Below are 23,264 nucleotides of genomic sequence, written 5' to 3' on the forward strand. Positions count from 1 at the left end.
CCCAGCTGGGACTCTTCATGCGCCCAGGGGCTGCAGGCAGAGTGGGGACTCCAGCCTGGGAATAGCAGGGCTGTGGGGACCTGGGGCTCCACTCCCCAAAAAAGGATTGGGGGCAAAGCTGACTCCAGCCATGCTCTGCAGTCCCTGGTCCTGGGCCCCTCACACTGGGGCTCTGCCCGCTCACACTGGGGTTCTACATCACTTGGGGCTCTACGTCGCTGCCCCCCCCGAAGTCATCTTCCTCTCTCGGGAGTGGTCCCCCTGGGACCTTCGGCACCTAGCCCTGGCCCACCTCCGGGCCAGTCGGGACCCCAGGCCCCCGGCTCTTGGGCGTCCCTCGCGGTGGGCCCCCGGCCCTTTTGACTCTCCTAGTCCTGGCCCCAGCTTGGGCCAGTCGAGGGTACTCTCCCCTTCGGGCTGGGTCTCTAGCCCCTCACTCTATCCCCTCGGGCTTCACTGCGCTGCTATCCCCTCTCCACTGGGACAACCGCAGTGCCACAGCATCTCTAAAGTAATTAGTCTATAAGGGACAGCTCTACCCTTCCTCCTTCAAACCTGTCCCCAGGCAAGAACAAGCCATAGTCCTTGCTGCTGAACAAAGCCCAATGGGGCTGCTTGTATAGGGGAGACAAGAACACACACACCCACACCTGCTCTGTATCATTATTCTGTAACACAGAATAACACCACCACATATTATTGTACTGGGGACATGGAGCAGAGCAGGGACTGCACAAAAACTGGAAACAAAGTCTGAACGGATATGGAACAAGCATCTCATGCTCCTGCCCTGCACTTTGTCCTTGGTCAGGATTCACTAAGGACAGGAGCTCAGCCCAGGCCAACCTGCAAGGCCTGCCTGTTCCTCCAGCACTGCACAGCTCCAACTCCAGGGGAATATCCAAATCTCAGGCCCCATCCCCCCAACCATCCTGGGAAAGGTCTGGTTGGATGGAAGAGTTCCCTGGATCTCTTATCATTATTAATGATAATGATAATAGTGAAGAGTAAAGCATCCATGGACCTGACTGTAATGGCAAGAAAGGGAAGGATGCCTAATGATGGAAAGAGCTATGAAAGAACAAGGAAACTGAGAAGGAAGGGAGACAAGGCAGAAGGAGGGAAGAAGGAGGCTACACAGGTCAAGAGCAGCTGAGAGTAGTTGATATGACCCAGAGTCCCCGGGTCTCTGCTCTGTGCTGTGTCAGCTCAGAGCAGCCCCCAGGGCAGCTCCGTTTGAGCTGTCATGAGCAGAGCACTGGGCATTTCCTCCCTGCTGCACGATGCATCTGGATCCCAAGGGGAAGTTCGTTCAATAGGTCGACTCCTCCCTGCCAGCACCGCTCACCAACCTCTGGTACCTACCCCGAGACACCCCATGCAAATCCTGCTCGGGGGTCCCTTGTTAAATACCAGCCTGTGGACTGCCCCACTCTCAGGCCCGGGGCTGGCAGTGGGATCTGGCTAACTCCTGCCCCGCACACCATGAAGCTCCTGGTGACCTTTGGGTTCCTGCTCTGCCCTGCCTGGTAAAAAAAGTTTGGGGATTGTTAAAAGAAAACACCAGGGTTGTGTCCTCAGCCTGAATCCAAAGGAGGAAGCATGTGGAGAGAGCACAGCCTGTAACCATGTTCCCTTTTCCCAGGTGCCCTTTGCCAGGTGCAGCTGGTGCCATCAGGCCCAGGGGTGGTGAAGCCTGGAGAGACCCTCACCCTGACCGGCACCGTGACTAGTGATTCGGACAAGATCATCTCCAGTGACTGCTGTGGGTGGAACTGGATCCAGAGCCCTAGAAAAGGCCTGGAGTGGATGGGGTATATAGTTACAAGTGGAAGCACAAGCTATGCCCCAGCCCTGCAAAGCAGGATCTCCCTCACAGTGGATTCCTCCAGGAACCAGTTCTCCCTGCATCTGAGTTTCCTGACAGCCGCCGATACAGCTACATATTACTGTGCCAGGGACACAGTAATACAGAGCAGAGCAGGGCTGTGCAAAAAGGGGAAACAGGCAGTGAACACCATAGAGGGAGTGATGCAACTCAGAAACAAGCCCTCACTGACAGAAACCTGTATAAACGGAGAGAAAATTGTAAGAAGTGTATGAGGAGGTAGGAGGGGAGGAGGAGACGTGACCTGTAGAGGCTAAACTTTTCGTTTCCCCCAATGTGACAGATAAGAGGGGAAGACACTGGAAAAGAGAGGAGCAATAAAGGAGACAGACTGAGGGGGCTGGATGGATACAGGGGGCATGTGGACAGGTGGGAAGGAATGAGGAGTCACAAGATGTATTGATGCTTAAAGGCTCCAGGAAGCAGTTCTGGAAATACCAGCTGTAACTTCTGACCTACAAGGAGCCACATTCACCCACAACCAGCTTCCCATACCAGGCCCTGCCCAAATGTAAAAGCAATTAATCATAGAGCAGCTGGGCTGGCAGGAGGTCACATCTAGACCAACCCCCTTCTCAAGACAGCATGAGCCATATCTGAACCAGGTCAGACAACTACCTGGCTAAAATTACACAAAAGCCCCGTCACAAAACTACAAGGCCCGTTGCCTCCAAACACCAGGAACGCCCCAAATTACCCAAAGTAGTCAAGAGAAAAGGGCTGGCAATATCCCTCCAGTGCAGAGGATGTTCATATATACTTAGGAGAGCCAGAACAACCCTGATAGGACAGAGAAGGACAGGATTTCCCAGCCCTGCACTCTGCTCTTGGAGATGCCCCATTTCCCAGCACTCAAAGGCAGCTGATGACCCAGGGAGATCGCCAGCACCAACATCATCTGCTTTTCCTGCTCAGAGTGAGGTCCCTGCACAGGGAGAAGTGGCAGGGTCACTCTGTGTGTGCCCTGAGTCAAGGGCAGAGACATGAAGCAACAGGCACTGCCTATACCACACGGGCACATGCACACGCACATAGAGAAGCAACATATGCACACACTTATATGCCCATCCATATTACTCCTACCTGGCTATGACAAACTCTGGCTGTGCAAACCTAGCCCAATCCCCTACTCATGTAGCTGCTCCTGGGAACTCAGAGCCACTGCTTCAGGAGTTGAGCTGCCCTCTTGGGCTCTGCTCCTGCTGTGCCCTGCTCTGCCCCCTGCTCCTCCTGGCCCTGGTCCCAGGTGAGGGTTGGGGGCTGCAGACATCTCCATATATCATTGCACAGGAGACAGGCAGCACAGGGACACAAAGCAAGGCAGTGGCTGGGCCAAAAGGAAGCAGGTCCCTTACAGAAAGGCAGTGCCTTTGTCAGTGTGGCATACTTACTGATTCAGCCCAGTACATCCTGGGCTTGGAAAATATTCATTTTGATTGGTGGATGGGCTCAGGTAAGGTTTGGGCAGAGCCAACCCCACCCTGCCTGGGGGGGCGGGGCGAGGAGCCTCCTGGACCTGAGTGAAGCCTGCATTTTGCAGGTCTGGCAAGACTTCAGGGGTGGATCCTCTGAAGCAAATAAAAGGAGCCATGTGCTCAGCACACAAGAGATGTGTCAGGGGAAGAAGGGACTAAGAAGAGCTCGGGGAGAGATGCCCAATGGGTGAAGCAGCACCCAAAAGAGCCCCCCCCACCACCACCACCACCACTGGGACCGATGCCTCAGCCCCATCAGTGCACAGAGCCCAGACCCTGGGAGCCGTTTGCAGCTTGGGTCTGCAACCCTGGCAGGTGGCCAAGACCGCAGTGCAGAGATCATTGCACAGAGGGTCAAAGAGCTTACTGGGACTCTGGGAGGTGTTGGCAGCTCGGGTCCCCAACTCCTGGCATGCGGCCAGGCTGCCCATGCGGCAACACCCCCCAGCAGGTGTAAGAGCTGATCAAGCCATGCTATTGCATGAGGCAGCCTGGGCCTCCAACCCTGCTATAAGAAGTGAGCCAGACAGTGCCCAAGCCAGTGCACAGGGCTGTGAGCAGGCCTCAGGATGGGAGACAGCCCCGGGCACTGGCCAGCCACCATGCCAGGAGAGGCGCCTATCCCACAGAGCTAGAGCAGCCCCACATCACCAGCGGAGCATGAGTATTGGGAATGAGGGTGTCCCACAGGGGAAGGAGCCCACAGAATGGTTCTAGCAGGGACCCCTGTGAGGTTGGGGGTCCCATCCCAGCCCACAAGGGCTTGGTGGGCCTGGAGCATCAACCCCTTTTCCCCTGGCAGTCAGGGTTCCCCTCATTGAATGGGGAGGCCCTAGCATAGTAGCACCTTCAACACGCGGAAGGGTGAGTGAGTGCCTCATAGTTTGTCATTTGTGCCTTATATTTTGTCAGCAAGGTTTCACTGTTACATGAGTACAAGTGTATTTTCTCTTTGATTTTCACTGCATACATGACGATGTTCTCTCATGGACTGTAAACAGTTAATTGTGTTTATCCCTGTTGACATGCTGTATTTATCTGTGTTTGCTTATACTTACCGGTTCCAGATCTGTTACTTACCTGTGTGGGTTGAAAATCTATAGGAAGTATAAGTCATGTATATAATATAGTCCTGTATCATTGAGTAAGTGATTACTTATATCTATCTATCTATCTATCTATCTATCTATCTATCTATCTATCTATCTATCTATCTATCTATCTATCTATCTATCTATCTATCTTATAGTCCTGTATCATTGAGTAAGTGATTATCTATCTATCTATCTATCTATCTATCTATCTATCTATCTATCTATCTATCTATCTATCTATCTATCTATCTATCTATCTATCTATCTATCTATCATATAGTCCTGTATCATTGAGTAAGTGATTATCTATCTATCTATCTATCTATCTATCTATCTATCTATCTATCTATCTATCTATCTATGTGTGTGTGTATAACTTTATTTTAGTAATTAATAAAGCTGCATATAGTTAAGTAGTTGGGTCCTGGCCTGAACCTATAGGGAAATAAGGGGAAAATGTGTGTGGTTGGTAGTTCCCTCCCATAGCCCCTCTGTCTGCTGGCACTCCCCTTCAATTTGCAGAAGGCGGGTACATACCTTGTGTACACCCAGGCTACACCAGCATTTCCATTAGCTTGGATCAATAAGACAGAAGGCACAGAAATTAGGCCCCCTGCTCCACCCCAGGCCCCTGCCATTTGCTGCCCCAACCCTGGCAGCACGGGGAAGCCCCATCCCAGATCTATGCGCTCCAAGCTCCATCTCCTACTCCAAGATGGCCTCCCCATTGGCTTGTGCTGCCACACATCAACCCCATCTGCTGTCTCTGTACTTCCAGGAACAGCCAAAGCTTTTGGGGGCAGGACTTAGCCGTCTGCTGTGGGCTTGTGCAGCAGTACCCATACCCTATCTCAGGTTACTGACACACGGGCACTGATCATGACCTGCTGGGATCTGGCCTCATCCCTGCCAGGTGCCATCGTCTCCTGTCCAACAGGCAGATGGGAATGTATTATTCCAACTGAGGAGAGAAGACCCAGAGGGACCAAGACTGAGAATCAAGGACCCCTGAGAGACTCACACCCTGTCATCAGGAAGGTAAAGACGAGCACGAGATTGAACCCACAGCACATGCCCACAACTGTAGACCCTGAAGGTGCTTAACCCACTGTGAAAGCTTGGGGTGCTTCCTTTAGCCTGAAACACAAAAAAATAGCCTCCCTTAGACAGCCGGACCAAGGGGGCACAAAGTCATACCTCTCCCAACAAGTCCACCATACTCGGTACAGTGAAGAACTTTATTGGTTAACAAGGGAAGGCTTGGGGAATGGTACAGGATAGAGAAGTATTACAGAATAACCCTGGAGCAAACAGTAGCTAGGTAACCTTGGATCATGCATCTACCATACAGCAAGATATCTATCTAGATAGGTTACAGCAGTTTACTCACTTCAGCATCAAGGGGGTGGGGGCTGCAAATGGTTCAGCTGCTGTGTGCGTCTTCATCATGGCTGCTGCCCCTCCTCCTGTGTAGTCTTGGCTTATATAGACCTGTTGACATGATCTACCTGATCCAATCCCAGCCGGGTGTAGTTGGACACCAGCCAACTAATTTAAAAAGCATCACCGGTCAACTCAGAGATAGACATCTCTGGGGCCACTACCCCTCTGCCATGAGTTCAGTGCTTAAAACAAAAGAGAGGTAGGGCCACCCTCCCCACCGCCTCACCTGGTCCAGGTCAGGTAGGCAGAGCTGGTTACTTAGCAACCAGAGTGATAGACAGGTAAGAAGACACTGGCAAGAAAAAAAAGTGGTAAGAGAGACATGGATGAGGCTGGAATGGAGATTTTTCACACCAAGGACCAGCCCTTCCCCTCTGTTCATACTAACCCCAGCATCTCCCTCTGTGCCAGAGACTCAGAGCCCTGTGCAGAGAGAGGAGGGCCCTGTGCTGAGCACTCCCAGCCCAGGGCTGCTCACACCCTCCTGGGACCTGCATGCAAATCCCTGGCCAGGGGCTCCAGGTTAAATACAGCCTCTTAGCTGTGGAGCCTCAGTCCCTGCCCATCCCCCTCCTGCCTGCTGGGAGTCCCCCTTGTTATAGGGCAGCAGCATTGAGCTCCTTGTTCCTACTCTTCTTTCTTCTCTCTTCTCTCCCATGTAGGTTGTGGGGAAGGTTGGCGGGAAGCCAGAGCGCTGGGGCTTTCTCCCTGGACCTTCTTCTTCACTTACTGTCTCTTTTCTTTAGGTTTCCTCTCTCTGCTGTGCAGCTGGTTGAGTCTGGCCCAGGGGTGGTGAAGCCTGCAGAGACCCTCACCCTGATGTGCACTGTCACAGGTTACTCCATCAGCAGTGGTTACGAGTGGCACTGGATCCAGCAGCCTCCTGGAAAAGTGCTGGAGTGAATGGGGTACATTTACTACAGTGGCAGCACACGCTACATCCTGTCCCTCCAGATCCTCTGCTCCCATGCTGAGTCCATCCAGTCCTACAGCAGGGACCCTCTGCATAGTCCTGAAAGGTCTGAACCTAGGGCCTTGGCCAAACACACAGTAAGGCCTATGTGGGCATCACCCCAGGAGCCTGGAGTGATTCAGCTCTGCAGAAAGAAGGTGCAGTGTGTGGTGCCGCTGTCTGTATACCAACCAAGACCCTGTCCAAGCCAGCCCCTCCTGGTAGACCCATTTCAGTGCCCTCTGGGGAACTAGGCTTACAGTCTGCCACGATGCCCTGCAACACACTGGCACACAGCAGTGACCTGAGCTGGGACTACAGGGTGAAGACAGAGCAGGGCAGAATAATGATCATTCAGGCATTAAGGGGAGAGGTGGATGGTCAGAGAGGCTGGAGGGGGCACAGAAAGGGCTCTTCCCTCCACAACAAACTGAGATGGGAACAGAGGATGAGAAACAGCAGAGGAGCCAACCCTTGAGGCTGCTACAACCCCATTTGTCCCTGCAGCAGGATGAGCCAAGCTGCACCAACTCAGATCCTCCTGGCAGCTCTTGTACTGCCCAGCCCCATGGAAATAACTGAGATGGATGCACCACATACATACAGACCCCAAATCTAACCAGAGCTGAAGGCAGAAGGGATATTTATACACTCTGTGCGTCAAAGGACAGCACCAGGGGAGAGATGCTCAAATGCATTTAGGTGCCCAATACCCACTGAAACCAAAGGGAGTTGAATGCCTAACCCCCTGCCAACAACTGCACCCTCCCATCCAGCAGATCTGTTCCCAGTGACCCCAGCCCTTTGGGAATCTCACCAGGCCCCTCTCACTGTCCATCCATTGACCCCTTGCTTCTCTGACACCCTGCCCCAACCATGCAAATACCATGATTTCAGAGGACACTGATGGGGCAAGACTGTGTTATGATCTGAGCTCCTCGTTGGAAAAGCAGAGGGATTTGCCATGTTCCTGGCACTCGGTGCCCATTGCAGTCTGACAAGTAAAGACTCCAGGAACACCAGGACAGCCTAGGTGTCGCTTCCCCTCTATAGCACTCTTATGGGTCACTCAGTACTGGCCCTGTGAGCCCCACTCCCTGGCAGCTTTTGTCCCGTCAGCCAAGCTCTTCTCTGCCACTCGAATCAGCCAAGTACCCTGGGAAGAATGGGCCATGGCAGATCAGGGCCCAACTAGGATGCTTGAGTAATAAATCTGTGTACATCAGGGTAACCTGCCCCACCATGAACGTCAAAGTCTATGAACTACCCCTGAGTTTTGCAATGGGGCCACATAAACTGCAGAGACAAGTGTCTCCAGCCCTTGATCCAAGCTCTTCTGCTCAGATCTTTAAGTAAGCAGGAACCAGGCTGACTGACTGAGGCAAGATTATGACCCGCTGCCTCAGTAACACATAGGGGAAGCAATCCCCCGAGGGGAGCAAAGTGCACTGCCTGACTGAGTGGGACTTCCATCTCATTGCTGGAGTTTCCAGATGGCAGGTGCTGTCTGAAGCATTGAGCTTTGACCTGGGCCTCTGGGAGACTCCCAGAACCAGCACATTCCCTTCAGGAGCTGGGGCTGGGAACAGAAATTCACAAGTCCCCTGGCCACCCAAACCCATGGGTGAAACAAAGACACTAGCTCTGCGGCCCATCATTTCTTCTCTCTCACTTCTCCTTCTGCCCACTGAATCCAGCTGATGATCAGAACTGGACACAAGTTACAGCAAGTACTGGGAGTGAAGGCAATGTGGTCAGGGACTGTCATCAGCCTCCACCTGCCACTTAGACCAGCCCTATGTGGACTAGATGCAACAGCCTGCAGATTTGCAGATTAAAAATGTATTAGTGAGTGTGAAACATCACAGTCACTTACATGGCAGGGATATAGGACTCTGTGCATGGTAGCTGCATGGGGACATAGTAAAGACTGACACAGTGTAATATATGCAGTTAGTCATGCAGCCACTATAGCTAAGTCTGAACTAAACAGGATTTCACAGGGCCTGAGTGATTCAAGTGCCAATTTCCTACCAGTGGAAATCCATTCCTAACTCCTTGGGCTCCTCTCAAATTCCAGCCATCCGCACAATCACCCACTTCATGGCCCTTCTGTTAAAACCCCTGCCCAACTTTGCAACCGCTCCCTGAACCTTTGTTTACCTACTAGTTTCCAAAGAGCCCAAAGGATTTAGGCAACCAAGCCCCTTTCTTTGGCTAAAGGACATCCTACTGAATCCACTCTCTCATGGGACTCATGCCCCAAGCAGAGCTGCTCCCATGTATACAGGGTCCCCCCCATGACCTCTCTCATACCTGCCCTGGGAAACCACATGCAAATAATTGCTCTGAGCTTCCTGCTTAAACAACAGCCTCTGACCCAGGAGTTCCTGTTCCTTCCCCGACACACAGCTGCTCTGTGCTGAGAGACCCTTCCACACAGACCAACCATGACTTTGCTTCTGCCTCTCCTGGTAATGCTGGTCGAGATGATCAAAGGTGGGGGCCCGCGAGCTCGTGGCCACCAGCAAGAAGCAGCCACAGCCTGAACAAACAGCTTAAGCAGGGCTGGAAACCCAGCCCCAGGCACATTCCTGTCTCTGGACTCTAGCCCCTGCCATGGGCAGGAAAAATTATGCACAGTGGGAAACACAGAGCACCCGGTCCCTGCCCAGCTAGGCAGCTAGGACCTGCCAAAGCACCCACCCAGCTCCTTGCAGCAGCAGGCTCAAACCCAGCCAGCCAGGAAATGCCAGAATCTGGGGAACTGCCCCAGCGCCTCACACAGCCAGGGCCAGGCCTGCCTGCACCGTCCCCAGGCAGGCTCGATGGGACTTCTCCAGCACTCACACCCTGGGAAACACCCCCAAGCTGTGGCCCAGGGAGGGGCAGTGCTGGGCTGCAGCCTTTGGCTGGTGGGTGCTTGTAGTCAGACCAGGACAGTCCCACATCCCAACAGCTGGGGCCAAGTGTGACCAGGGAGGACAGGACGCTAGAGAAGAAACCGGCCGTGCTTGAAGAGGGTGCTCCACGGAGCCTCGGTGACTCTGCCCTGAAAATCCCACCATGCTGGCCTGGGTACCAAGCACCCACGTCCATCAGCCACCTCAGCCTCAGCCACTCTGCAAACACTGGAGCATGCAGCCTGTGCGGAGCTGCAGCCCCTGCCTGGGGCAAACTCCTATGCTTCAGCTGCATGCCCCCTCCCTTCATGGGGAGCAGGGCAGAGAACAGCCCTAGCCTGGACCAGAGCACCAGGGACGCAGCGTGGCTGTGGGCAGTCAGGGCTTGGTGCTGCAGGGGGATGGATCCAGGAGTCAGGAGCAAGCCAGGGCAGGAAGCAAGGGGGCACAGAGTAGTTCGAAGAGCCAGGGTTGTCACCAGAATCCAGACAGAGGAGTCTGTTCTGCTATGCAGCCCATGTTTACACAGGAAACAGGGTCCAGCTGGGCACACTGAGGCAGGCAAAGCCAGGCCCTCCCAGACTCTTGGGGCCCATGGCAAGGGATGTCAGGGTGGGACTTGGCATCCTTGTGTAGCTTGGCTTCTAACAGAAAGAGGTGATGGGATGGCTGCCTCTCCTCAGGCAGAGGCACACAGCCTGGCCAGGGATAAGCTCAGAGCAACCACGAAGGACCAATTGCCCTCTTAGGAAAGGAAGCATTTTCAAGCTCTGTTCTTACCCTCATTTTCCTTATTTGCCCAGTTCAAATGAGAGCCAGTTGCCCAGACATGGAGTAATTTCACAGCATTTAATCCTCACACCCCGGGATTCCTTCCACCTGCAAAAAAAATGATCCAATTTAATTGTTTTTTTGTATTGTGGGGGTGTCACTCACTTAGCTGCTATGAAGCAAGTTGTCTGTAGCAGGGTCACCTTTCACAGCCTCACCTTTCACCTTGCAGAGCCTCACCAAGGCGAGTACAATGGGAGAATGATATCCTGGGATTTGCTCGAGAAGCATCTATGCATGCGAGCCAGTGTTTTGCTTGCTTTACTAGACGCACTATCACAATGTACAATTCGTCTGGTACAGTAACAAAACCCGACTCCCCATTTCCAGGTTTCTCCATGGCGCTCAAAACCTCTGTAGTCAACAGTCAAATTGGTGTGATCTGTGAAAGGCCCTTATAAAAGAAGCACATGCAAATGTTGTTCCCCAATTTCCTGCTTAACGCATGCAAGGTTCCTCCTTAAACACCAGCCCTGGCTCTGTGCACCTCAGTGTCGCCCCAGAGCTGCCGCCTCCTGTCTGCTGGGGACACCGGGCATCAGCCACAATGACCATGACACCAGCACTGGCTTTGCTCATCCTTCTGGCAGCTCCACCAGGTAAGTGCCTCCTGCCCTGTGGGGCAGGGGGATACAGAGGCAGGATGAGAGGGAGACTGGTAGAAGATTGTCCATTTGCTAATGGTGTATTTTTCTCCTTAGGTATCCTGTCCCAGATCACACTGAAGGAGTCTGGCCCAGGGGTGGTGAAGCCCGGAGAGACCCTCAGCCTGACCTGCACCGTGTCTGGAGTCTCTCTCACTAGCTCTTATATAACCTGGGTTCGGCAGGCAGCAGGGAAAGGGCTCGAGCGGGTCGGAGTTATAGAAAGTGGTGGAAGCACCTACTATAACAGCGCTCTCCAAAGCCGCCTCACCATCACCAGAGACACCTCCAGCAGCCAAGTGCACCTGCGCCTAACCGGGGTCCAACCTGAAGACACAGCCCGGTATTACTGTGCCAGGAACACAGTGAATGAAAATGCATGAGAGCCTGCACAAAAACCAGCCCTGCAGCACCTGCCCGCCTGTGTGAGCAGCAGAGGCAGCAGCTGCCAGCCCCGTGCTCTCCCTGCTGGGTCGGACACATCCGGCCTTTTAGATCACTTGAACCGGCCAGGGATTAAATCCAGGGAAGGAGGCTCAAAAGTGTCCAATCGGTCAGAATCTGGTATTTAGGAGGAGTTCTGCTGCATCGTGCCCCTGCTCTGCCTGTCCTTCTGGCAGGAATACAAGCCAAAGACTCCCTAGACTGGCACCCAGGACAAAGGCAATTGCCAGCTGACTGCTGTGCTGTTACAGGACTAGGGACCCAGCTCTGTAAACCTGATGATGATACTGGACTTGATTATCATTCAACCAATTAGCAGCTGTCCCAATAGTCTGGTTCCAAGTGAGGAGATTCTTGGCTAGCAAATTATCCAGGTGTATCTATCACCACAATATCAATCCAGCAACTGCTTGTACTATGTTCACACACTGTTGTGTGACTAAAACATATTAAATTGTTTATTACTAATGAAATAACAAATACAGAACAGGTACATTAAATAACAGCACTAACCAGGAACGAAGCCCACACACAATACAAATAATTTTATTATTCCTAAAACCTATACCTAACTGATCTCATACCTATTTTAAAATGTGTTCACCACAATCACTAGCACCTCAGAATCAATATCAACTCGGGGGTGAATATGGACTTTTTTATGTGAGCAGTAAACTTCATTCCACTCTGGATCTCTGCCGTTCCAACACAGGGAACACATACCACGCTGAAAGGGATGAGCCGATGGCAGCTTATCTTCTGCTTTAAGGAAGGGAAGAGAAAGGAACAAGTGATGGGTGGGTGGTACTTACCCCAGAGGGCGGAGGGCAGCTACTTAAGTGCTATGCACCCCTGCAGAGAGAAACTGGGGAGCCCACCCTAAGCAATCTTACTGGGAGTCTCAGGATTCGAGGTCATTGGGGATGAATGCTAGCTCTATGGCAGCCTCGCTGTCAAGGGTGCGCTTGCCTCATCCAACCTCCACGGTCACGGCACAGCCCAAGGCACAACACCACATAACGATCACCCACACCAGCGCACCAATACACCAGAAAGCCACTTCCACCTCGTTCATTCACCATGTTTCTATCAGTCTCTCTCCCTCTCTCTTTCTCACAGGTATCAATCAACAAAACCAACCAGCAAACCAACAAACTCACCAGCCAGACCACACACGTACCACTCACACCCAGGCATGCTATCACGCACTCACGTGCTAAGGGTCAATCAACAAAAGTCTTTATGTGGCAGTGCGCCCTGCGTGCCAGGGCTCTGCACATGGCACACCTTTGTGCTAGGCACTCTCTTCCAACATCTTCTCATCTTAACTGGGCATGCTCTCAAATAAGAGCTCTTCTCAGGCTCAACACATCACCACTTAGGCCAGGAAGCCAAACAGGTGGCTTGGCACAAGGGGTAATGATCCCCTCTCTCTGTCCCTTTCCATACAAGTCTTTTCTGAAATCTAGCTCATTGAGTGCAGCCCAGGGCTGCTCCCTGACAGCTGCAGACACCACCACATTATCACTGTGCCAGGAGAGACATGGTGGCACAGAGCAGGGTAGGGGCTGCAACCAAGGGGGAAGTAGGCTCAGCCCTGCTCCCTTGGGCCCACCCTGCCTCCTGCCCTGCACTGTTTCCCTGCCCAGCAGCAACCAAGTGCAGGAGCTGAGCCCAGTCCAGGCCCCAACCCCCAGAGCCCTGCTTGCCGCTCTGCACTGCCCATAAACCCTCCTGGGTGATTTCCATGAGGTCAGCCCCTATTAGTTCAACCCATGTGGGGAAGGGCTGGGAGGGGGGAGTCTCCCAGAGATGGCACCCAGGACCTTGCACACACAGAAGACAGAGCACTGCACACTTACAGTAACTTCCTCCATACTGTGAACAGAGCCCGGGACAGCCCCAACACACACCCACTGTGCTCTGATCTCAGGGCTGCAGCAAAGGCCACCAGCCTAGGCACACAAAGGCAGCTGCTTTGGGGTACAGCTGGCCCCCAGAGCTCCTCCCTCGACACTACAGCTGCACTGAGAAGAGCACAAGAGACCCACCACATCCCCAACACATGCCTGTGCCCACCAAGAAAATGCCACCAGAGACGAGTTGGGAATCAGACTCAACACATTGCAGTGACCAACTAGAAAGTGGAAAGAAATCCCCTTTCCCATTCCATGTAGCTGTCATCCATTCTCCCACCCAGCAGCAACACTCACCACCTGTGCTCAGAGGGAATGAAACTGGGAGAGAAACATGCCCAGAACAGAGAAATGGCCCTTTGGGCTAGAAACCGTGTGTAAATCGTTTCCCAAGTGTGATTTTGGTTGCAATACAACATCTTACAACAACAACAACAGCAACAACAACCACCACCAAATCCTTGCCTCATACTTCCCCTGAACCTTCCCAGCAACAAGTCTCCAGGCTTGACTTCTGCTCAAAGAGAATCCACAAAACGCCCTCAGCAAACAGAACTGATCACAAATCCTTGCTCTTCTTGCTACTTACCTCTGGCTGCACTTCATTCCTCCCCAGACATTATGAAGGACCTTGGGCCTGTGAGTTTGTCCAAAAACTCTCTGAAATACACACTTGGTCCATATAAACTATCACCAGATATCTGCTGTACATACATTTCTTGGACCATCACAACCTTAGCCACACTGCAAGCCTGCTATGGGATAGAAGTAGATCCAAGGAAAAGGTCAATGGAATTGAGACAAGACGTGTAAGAGCTCACAACAAATATATCACGTTAAGAAACTTTGAAATGCGTAGGTGCAGATAAACAGCTAGGATGCAGGTTTAATGGTCTAAGGGCCAAGGCCAGGGTGCAGAGGGGATCTGGACTCAGGCAGCAGAGGAGCAAGGGCACCATCATCCTTGGGACACAAGGCTCCAGCTGCTCATGCAGGGTCTGCCCGGAGCCCCCTTCAGCTCAGAGCCAAACTCCCTGCAAAGCCCCTGACTATGATCCAGCCTCAGTCCCCTGGGAGCCCGGGGGGGTGCGGGGGTGGGCAAGAGATGCAGCAGCTCTGCCACCCCCTGCCAGGAACAGGCCAGGGCTGAAGGCGTAGGGGACAGACTGTGGTGAACAGCATCACTACAACAGGCTGCAGTCTCAGATCCGCACATCAGACCATGAGAAACAATCCCTCTTGCCTTAGGGACCCAACCTGGCTCTGGGGTATTAGGGGGTGGGAATCTCTCTGATTGAAGATGTTTAAATTTGGGTAAAGGGGCAGGAGGAAGGGCTGGAGCCCACGTCTCCAGGGAGCATCTGCACCACTAACAGAGAGAGTCAGTCTCTGGCTAATCCAATGGGACCCAGAGGAGCACAAACCACTTCACAGATGAGTTTACACCCTGTCTATATGGAGCAGAACCTGTGTTGCTAAAAGTCTGAGGGCCCCCACCTGCTGTGGCTGCTCCCGGCTTGAGAACCTGCAGCCCCGTGCGTCTCAGTGTCACCGGCTGCCAGCAGGATGTCATTGTTTCTTTCGTTGCAAGCGTCCTATCCCAGATCCAGCTTCTGGAGTCTGTGGGGGTCACGAAAAAGTGTGGAGATTCTGTGTGCCTCTCCTGCAAAGCCTGTGGGTTCACCTTCAGGGACACTTGGATGACTTGGACCTGGCAGCCCCTGTGAAGGGGCTTCAGTGGGTTGGGGGAATCAATGGGAATTCAAATAGTACTGGATACATGCCAGAAGTGAAAGGGAGATTCACCATCTCCAAAGTCAATGCCCAGAACCTGCTGTGCCTGCAGATGAGCAGCCTGAACCCCACCGACCCAGCCCCGTATTACTGTGCTTGGTACAGAGCAAGAGAAAGCCCCTCTGAGCACAGGCAAAAACCTGCCAGGGCCATTTCCCAGCCTGTTCCAGCAGGTGGTGATGACAGTACATGATTTGCAGCAGGAGAAAGGACAGGGCAGGGGCCTGGAAACATCTGTCTTCATCAGTCTTCTCTCTGGATTTCACACCAGTTGCAGTGCTGTGTTGAGATCCATCTTGGCCATCTCCTGCCCTGTCCACCCTGTCTCCTCCACTCCCGTCCAGCCCCTCCTCCTGCCCTGCTCCGCATCCCCACAACTCCCAGGGCACCTGACAACACAGCCCCACAATCAGAAGACCTCACGACTCCCCAAAGCGCCTCAGGGCAGAGCCTGCCCCTTTGGGCGAGCTTCACCCTGAGTCCCAACACCATATGCCTCTTTGCTGCCTGGCCAGCCCATCAGCGGGATGCACATGGTGCCATGCTGCTTTCAAAGGCTGCAGTGAGGCACGGAGGCAGGGAGCAGGCAGAGCGCAGCTCCTGCCCACCCTTGCCCCATGCAAAGATTGGGAGCCACATGCTGGCTGCTTATGAGCTGCTTCGGACTGTATCCTTCTGCATACAGATGGGTTTGTGGCAACAGACTGTTCTGTCAATGCAGCTATGTGACCGCATCAGTCCACACCATGAAAATTTACTGTGTAGATTTAATTTAAAATGGAAAAAAAGTCAGGTTCTTTCTTTACAAGGAAATATAATTTTATTCAGTGTTTGATGACATTTTCATATTAGACTCATATGCATATTTGTCATCAAGACACTGAAGAATGAGAAACTGGTGCCAGTGTCTCAAGACTCTTTTCTCCCAAATGATTCAGTTTTGCAGAATTGCCAAGAGTGCATATTTCAAGGTTTTTAAATAATTGGGTGAGCATAGTAGCAGCAGGATCAGTTGTTAATTTCTGCAGGTTTAACACCAGGGTGTATGGCATTTGAGAACTCAAATCAGCGTGAAAAAAACTGAGACCAGAATCCTGCTTATCTTACAGTTGATAAGATAACTAATCAACTGCAGTTGATAAGTTGGTCCCCCCTTCTCCCCTTCCCCCCCACACTTGCCAAAAGGGGGAGGCAGGACCGAAGCAGCGTGCTCACGGACCGAAGCAGCGTGCTCAAGGACTGAAGTGACACGCTCGAGGACCAAAGCGGCGCACCTACAGATCACTACACCTTACAGAGAACATTGGACCTGAATCTCTTCCGCCTCCACAAGAGAAGGCTGAGAGGTGGTCTTCTGGCCATCTACCAACTCATCCGGGGTGCGGGGGAGGAGAGTAGGAAATAGGGGATACGATGTTTACCAGGCCCCATCGGGGTAACTAGAAACAATGGCCACAAGCTGAAGGAGAGCAAATTTAGACTGGGCATGAGAAAAAAAACCCTCTTTACAGTGAGGGTTGCCAAAATATGAAATATGCTTCCAGGAGACATCTCTCTGGTCACTGCACTCCCCTGAGCCTGCATGGCCCTGCGTGGTGTGCAGGGTTCAAGCCAGAGTCCAGCTCGGAGGCACAGGTCTCCTGGGAAGCCCTGGGCAGGGCTCCAGGCACTGAGGGCAGCACTGATGCAAATCCTAGCCCAGCTCCCTTGCTAAAATCTGCAGAGCTCTGACACCAGCCCAGCACAGGGAACTGGGATGCTGAGGAGGAATTGTCCCTGTCAGCACACGATGGCATCACGATTCCTGTTTCTTTCCTTCCTCTTCCTCCTCACCCTAGGTCAGTGCCTCAGTGGGGCTATTCCCCACAGCCCATCCTGATAGCTAGTTGCTGAAGAGCCAGGGATTCAGGTGCCCTCACACCAACATACAAGATGAGTCACAGCAGATTTCATGCTAATGTTTCCCTGTTCCCAGGTGCTTGGTCCCAGGTACAGCTGCTCCAGTCTGGCCCAGGGGTGGTGACGCCTGGAGAGACCCTCACCCTGACCTGCACTGTCTCTGGACAAGCTATCGCTACAAGCAACACATGGTGGCACTGGATACGGCAGCCTCAACCAGAGTTAGAGTCCACGGGGTATATTAGCTACCGTGGTAGCACCGGCTACAGCCCATCCATGCAGAGCCGCATCTCCATCTCCAGAGACACCTCCAAGAACCAGTTCTCCCTGCAGCTGCGCTCCCTGACAGCCGCAGACACCGCCACGTATTACTGTGCCAGATGCACAGTGACACAGAGCAGGACAGGGGCTGCACAAGAAGGGGAAGTGGGTTCAGACTAGATAGCAGTGGCAAATATCCCTGTGAGGGGAAACAATTGATAGGGACAAGAAGCAAAAAGGGCCAAACTGGGGAAACTGCCCTGCAGGAAGAAATGTCGCTATTTGCTGAGAATCGCTGGGCACTGCCTGTGCCCAGAAACCAGCTGGTCCTGCTGGGCCACAGGACAGAATTGGGAATCATTGAGCAAGTCACAAGGGAAGTCAGCCCCTAAATAAGCCCCTTGGTTGCTGCAGAGGGAGGCAGCTGGGACTCAGACCCGGGGCCTGTCCCTCACACATTGGGCGCAGCACCTTACACACAGCATGGTCTATCTGTCTCCATAATTTTACCAGGTCAAAATTAAATGCTTATCACCATGATAACTGTTTTGTAGACAATAAGCCAATGTGATCCAATTAAGGGTCACCCCCTGAGATCCTTTTCCCTCACTCAAACACCTGTATAGCAAATATCTGTTCTGGGGGTATCACTCCCTCTGCTCCTATGGAGTAAATTGAGACTTCTAGCCCAGAAAAGTCACCTTCGGAATAAAGCAAGACCCCCTTTTCCCTCCCCTCCCCCTCCCCGAGATCCTGGGGCTCAGTCTATTGATTGTAACATAAAACAGCATGGACACGTCCCTCCCTGAGACCATCATAAGACAAAAGCAGGGAAGGGTTTGTTCCCTGGGACAGAAGGGAAGGTCCCGAGCTAGAAAGGATTCACTTCGACAACTCCTGGCTCATGCACACTTTCCATAATGCCTCTAGGTCTCGATCAGCTTCTCCACGTTCCTAAACCCCTTGGCATTCAAAAAGCCAATAGTAAATAGACAGATTTACATTGTGTTCAAAGAGATCTACAGCAAGGCCCTTATAAAACAAGCACATGCAAATTGTGCGACCCAATTTCCTGCTTGACACCTGGACGTGTCCTCATTAAGCACCAGCCCTGGCTCTGGGTGCTTCAGTGTCTCCTCAGACCTGCCACCTCCTTTCCCTTGGGGACACCGGGCATTAGTCAGAAGCACCATGACACCAGCACTGGCTTTGTTAATCTTGCTAGCAGCCCCCCTGGGTAAGTGTCTGCTGGGATGTGGGGCAGGGGGAGGAAGATGCAGAGGGAGAGGATCCATTAGCTAATTCCCTATTTGTTTTTCCATTAGGAGTCCTGTCCCAGATCACACTGAAGGAGTCTGGCCCAGGGGTGGTGAAGCCCGGAGAGACCCTCAGCCTGACCTGCGCCGTGTCTGGATTCTCTCTCACTAGCTATGGTGTGCACTGGGTTCGGCAGGCAGCAGGAGAAGGGCTGCAGTGGGTAGGAGTTATCTGGGGTGGTGGAAGCACTGGTTATAACAGCGTTCTCCAAAGCCGCCTCACCATCACCAGAGACACCTCCAGCAGCCAAGTTTACCTGCGCCTGACCGGGGTCCAGCCTGCAGACACGGCCCAGTATTACTGTGCCAGAGACACACAGTGAATGAAAATGCATGCGAGCCTGCACAAAAACCAGCCCTGCAGGACTGACCTGGCTGTGTGAGCAGCAGAGGCAGCAGCTGCCAGCCCCGTGCTCTCCCTGCTGGGTCGCACACATCAGGCCTGTTAGATCACTTTAACTAGCCAGGGATTCAATCCAGGGATAGCTCAGAAGTGACCACTAGTATGAGAATTGAACCTATGTGTCCTGCCCAGCCTGGCACCCAGGACTCAGGCTGCCACCAGCCTGCCGTGCTGTTATAGGACTAGAGACACGGCTCAGGAGTACACATGGCTGGGAGATCAGCCTCGGCGTAGGAGGCAGAGCACAGCCCTGGCCCTGCACTCCACCTCCCACCACTGGCCTGAGCTCCATGGAGCCGTGCTGGATGCAGGCTTCACCCAGCGCCAGTCCGAGCTGGCAGCAGCAGCCTCCTGTCATCCGGCACCGATCCAGGGCCCCACAGCCCTGAGACGGCTGTGAGGTTGTGCGAGACTCCTCCCAGGTGTGCGGGCCCCCAGATCTATGCCTGGATGGCAGGAGGCTGCTGCTGCTGCTGCCTGGGGCCAGCGGCACCATCTGTCCTGCCCGGTGCTGGGTGCAGGCTGCGCTCAGTGCCGCTCCTAGGCAGCAGTGGCAGCCTTCTGTCATCCAGCGCAGATCCGGGGCCCGCACCCCTGGGAGGAGTCCGGCGCAGCCCTCCGGGGGTGCAAGCCCCCGAGATCGGCTTGCCAGATGACAGAAGGCTGCTTTCAATACTTCGAGCTGCACTTTCCAAGAAACTTCTGCACCTATGTCCTTTAAACTTGGCAGGCTTCATGCCCTCAGAAGGGGCTACCACCCCTGCATCATGCATCTGAATCAGGCAAGATCTGAAAATGTTTAGGCATGTTCATGATTCCCTATGATAGCCTATGGGCAACATGGTAAAACGAGACATTGCTTTGAAATGAAATGAAATGACAAAATGAAACATTAATCCTTCAAAATGAAATGATGGCGTGTCACACAGCCTTAATGGCCTGCTGTGCTTGGGGATCTCCAGAGCCACAGGCTGCAGGGCACAGTGCTGGGAGCAGCACACAGACAAGAGCAGAAGAAGACAGACCCTCGGCATTTGAAACACCCTTAGGCTGGTCACAGGTCACAGGGAGATGCATTCACACCTCCTGCAATGCTGAAGGCCTCAACCACAGGCAGGGGAAGACTTATTGTCACCCCACTGAAACGTTGAACACCAAAGTGGTACCTGGAGAGACCCCTAAATATCCCCCTCGGTTGCTGCAGAGGGAGGCAGCCAGGACTCAGACCCGTGGCCTGTCCCTCACACATTGGGCGCAGCACCTTACAGACAGCATGGTCTATCTGTCTCCCAGGGAAAGCCCCCACCCCTCCAGCCCCTGACAACAGGGCCCAGGGAGCTCCAGATCCACCAATGCTGCCTCCTGTCCCATCCCCCCGCCCTGCCCAGGCTCCTGCAACAGTCACTGGAGGAGAGCAAGTCCCAGCAACCGGAGATACCTGGGTCAAGGCCAGCAGGTGCCAGAGGAAGTTCGTGGGGAACCTGGAGGCTGCAGTAACCATCCCTCTGGAGAGGGGAAGCTGCCCCATGCCCACACAGCACTGCCCAAGCAGGTGCTTCATGGGGCTCAGCCCTGTGGGGAGACTCACAGCCAGAACCAGACTCAGGGGGTCTCTAGGCACAGGCCAGGGCCAAGGCTGCTGAACCCCTGCTGTGGTAATGGAGACAGCCCAGGCAGCCGTACCTGTGCTGGGCAGGGAAAACCCGTGTGCTAGGGCACCTGATTAAAACAACAGCTCCTAGGTGCCAAGCTTCAGGCCCTCTTTGATCATTGCCCTGTGGACTCGGGGCACAAAAGCCACAAAGGTCTCATATGCCCTGGTTCCCTCTGGCCCTGCAGGGTCACAGCAATCACGGGTGAGCAAGGGTCAGCAACTTCCCCTGAGCCACCCCTGTAGCCCAGCTCCATGCTGTCCTTGGGAAGCTCCTCTTCCTCCTCTCTGCCCTGCCAGGTGAGTCCACATCCCACAGCCCTGAAATGCCCCAAATCCCTTGAGATTTCAGGGGCCTCAACAGGTCCTGAGCCTGACCACAGCACCAGGGAGTCCTTGACCAATTCCCATGTGCCCAAGCAGGGCCCAGCATGATGCTTCTTCTTACCCTTACTTCTTCCTAGGTCCCAGTTTCAGATTCACCTAGTGGAGTCTAGAGGGGGAATTCAGAAGCCCAGACGATCTCTGCACCTTTCTGCAGTCTTGGGATCCAACTTCAGCAGCAATTCAGTGACCTGGTTCCGTCACGCTCTTGGGAGGGGGCTGCAGTCAGGGCAGGGTTACACAACCCTGGTCATGGCCACACAACTTGCTACAGCAAGGAGGTGAAGGGGCCATTCTCCATCTCCAGAGAACTGCATCACCATGCACCTGGACAGGAGCAGCCTCAGAGCAGAGAACAAGGTCTGGTGGGGAAGAGATGCAGGTTGTGAGACTGCGGTCAATGCAAACCCCAATGCAAACCTCCTACCCACTCCATGTCTTTAGGGATCAGCTGTCACAGCCAGGGAGGATTTGCTGAGCTGCCAGGGATGCACGCTCCAAAGTCACACAAGCACCAGTCAGTGCCGCCCCTGTAAACCTGCCCCCTGCTCTGCCGTGGCTGAGCGCATTTCCATCAGTTGTTTATCATCTTGAGAACCAGTTTCCCAGGTGAGAAGCAATTGTGCTGCTTTGAACCCTCATGCCCTGGGTTCTCTTTTCCCACAGACAACTCAGTGCCCAGCTCACCAGCAAGGTTTGCCCTCATTCATGGACCAATTCTTTGGTAACAGATAGCTTGACCCCACCATCACCTTGGCTTTCATGGGGTCTTATCAAGCCGCACCAGTGGGGATTCCCACCATTGCCTGGCACATCTGGAAATTGGGTGAGTGCCGAGAGAGAGGGAATACAAGTGCAGGATATGGATAGAGGGACACACAACTGTTATTAGGTGCAGAGAAAATGATGCAGCCTCCCTCTCTCCAGATACCCACCATGACGAAGAGAAACCTTCTCCACTGCCCTCCATGAGTACAACATGATCCCCAGTCATTTCCCACTCTCTGGTAGACTAAGAACACCCTCATTTCCCAAGTTATTCACACAATGTAATGCTACAGCTATAGGGGAACACAGGGGTGCAGCACTGCCCAGCACACCCAGGCACCCCGCAACAGAGACACTCAGCGAACCTGCATGGGCAGAGATCAGCATGGAGCGAGCACAGAGGACCAACTGCTCAAGTAAGGAAAGGAAGGATCTTATGCCCATCAGTCCCTATTCTATTTATCCCCATTTCCATAATTTTACCAGGTCAAAACTAAATGCTTATCACCATGATAACTGTTTCGTAGACAGGAAGCCAATGTGTTCCATTTACGGGTCATCCCCTGAGATCCTTTTCCCTCACACAAACACCTGTATAGCAAATTTCTGTTCTGGGGGTATCACTCCCTCTGCTCCTATGGAGTCAGTTGAGACTTCTAGCCCAGAAAAGTCACCTTTGGAATAAAGCAAGACCCCCTTTTCCCTCCCCTTCGTCCCTCCACCCCGAGATCCTGGGGCTCAATCTATTGATTGTAACAAAAAACAGCATGGACACATCCCTCACTGAGACCATCATAAGACAAAGAAGGGAAGGGTTTGTTCCCTGGGACAGAAGGGAAGGTCCCGAGCTTGAAAGGATTCGCTTTGACAACTCCTGACTCATGCACACTTTCCATAATGCCTCTAGGTCTTGATCAGCTTCTCCACGTTCCTAAACCCCTTGGCTTTCAATACCCCAACAGTAAATAGACACATTTACATTGTGTTCAGAGAGATCTACAGCAAGGCCCCTTATAAAGAAAGCACATGCAAATTGTGTGACCCAGTTTCCTGCTTGACACCTGGAAGTGTCCTCATTAAACACCAGCCCTGGCTCTGGGTGCTTCAGTGTCTCCTCAGACCTGCCACCTCCTTTCCCTTGGGGACACCGGGCATTAGTCAGAAGCACCATGACACCAGCACTGGCTTTGTTAATCTT

The 23,264-nt window shown here is 53.1% G+C and overlaps 1 long non-coding RNA gene across 2 annotated transcripts; it reads right to left on the reverse strand.

Moving 5' to 3' along the window:
* Positions 1-5,712: 5,712 nt before the first annotated feature.
* On the reverse strand, positions 5,713-22,298 carry LOC132251331 (uncharacterized). 2 transcript variants are annotated; one of them, XR_009463312.1, is made up of 3 exons: positions 21,363-22,298; positions 10,536-10,634; positions 5,713-6,783 (listed from the first exon to the last, which is right to left on the reverse strand). It is a non-coding gene; the product is annotated as an uncharacterized LOC132251331 (long non-coding RNA). The 2 variants fall into 2 exon arrangements; XR_009463311.1 differs by having other exon boundaries at positions 5,713-6,794.
* Between the last annotated feature and the right edge of the window lie 966 nt (positions 22,299-23,264).

This window comes from Alligator mississippiensis, chromosome 7 (genome assembly GCF_030867095.1).
Source record: "Alligator mississippiensis isolate rAllMis1 chromosome 7, rAllMis1, whole genome shotgun sequence".
NCBI lineage: Eukaryota > Metazoa > Chordata > Crocodylia > Alligatoridae > Alligator > Alligator mississippiensis.